Source organism: Anoplopoma fimbria, unplaced genomic scaffold, assembly GCF_027596085.1.
Source record: "Anoplopoma fimbria isolate UVic2021 breed Golden Eagle Sablefish unplaced genomic scaffold, Afim_UVic_2022 Un_contig_1957_pilon_pilon, whole genome shotgun sequence".
In the NCBI taxonomy this organism is placed as follows: Eukaryota; Metazoa; Chordata; class Actinopteri; order Perciformes; family Anoplopomatidae; genus Anoplopoma; species Anoplopoma fimbria.
In genome coordinates this window covers 1-919 of record NW_026552147.1, presented here as the reverse complement: position 1 = coordinate 919, position 919 = coordinate 1, and the positions used below count along the sequence as shown (strand labels likewise).

The 919-nt window shown below is 43.1% G+C and overlaps 1 non-coding gene and 1 pseudogene across 1 annotated transcript; both read right to left on the bottom strand.

The window, feature by feature from the left end:
• Positions 1-319: 319 nt before the first annotated feature.
• On the bottom strand, positions 320-438 carry LOC129115890 (5S ribosomal RNA). Its single transcript, XR_008533281.1, has one exon. It is a non-coding gene; the product is annotated as a 5S ribosomal RNA (ribosomal RNA).
• Positions 439-818: 380 nt separating this feature from the next.
• LOC129115891 (5S ribosomal RNA) lies at positions 819-919 on the bottom strand (annotated as a pseudogene; the record flags this gene model as incomplete).

The window sequence follows — 919 nt, the reverse complement described above, 5'->3', positions numbered from 1 at the left end:
CGTCTATACAGGGAGCGCCTGCAGATTTCCAGACACACTCACAGCTTTTAAATGTCAAATCAGAATGTACAAAGTGGCTATAAGGATCACAAATGTAGTGCAGTAAAAATATTAATATTTACTGTTGAAATGTAGAATACGTTAGCATAAAATTGAAAAGAAAATGATCGATGAGCTTAGGAATGATGAAAGCCATCATTTAACTGGATTTGTGTCATTTCTATACCGGCAAGTCATGATCTAGCTATATCCTTCCCACCCTGTCGGTGTCCACTGAAAAAGCAGCAGCGCCTCTGCTTTTGTAAAGAGGAGTGAAAAAAGCTTACAGCACCTGGTATTCCCAGGCGGTCTCCCATCCAAGTACTGACCAGGCCCGACCCTGCTTAGCTTCCGAGATCAGACGAGATCGGGCGTGTTCAGGGTGGTATGGCCGTAAGCAAATATTGTGCCTACCAAAGGTCCTTTTAAAGATACTATATCACCACGCTTTGCTCTGTCGTCTATACAGGGAGCGCCTGCAGATTTCCAGACACACTCACAGCTTTTAAATGTCAAATCAGAATGTACAAAGTGGCTATAAGGATCACAAATGTAGTGCAGTAAAAATATTAATATTTACTGTTGAAATGTAGAATACGTTAGCATAAAATTGAAAAGAAAATGATCGATGAGCTTAGGAATGATGAAAGCCATCATTTAACTGGATTTGTGTCATTTCTATACCGGCAAGTCATGATCTAGCTATATCCTTCCCACCCTGTCGGTGTCCACTGAAAAAGCAGCAGCGCCCTCTGCTTTTTGTAAAGAGGAGTGAAAAAAGCTTACAGCACCTGGTATTCCCAGGCGGTCTCCCATCCAAGTACTGACCAGGCCCGACCCTGCTTAGCTTCCGAGATCAGACGAGATCGGGCGTGTTCAG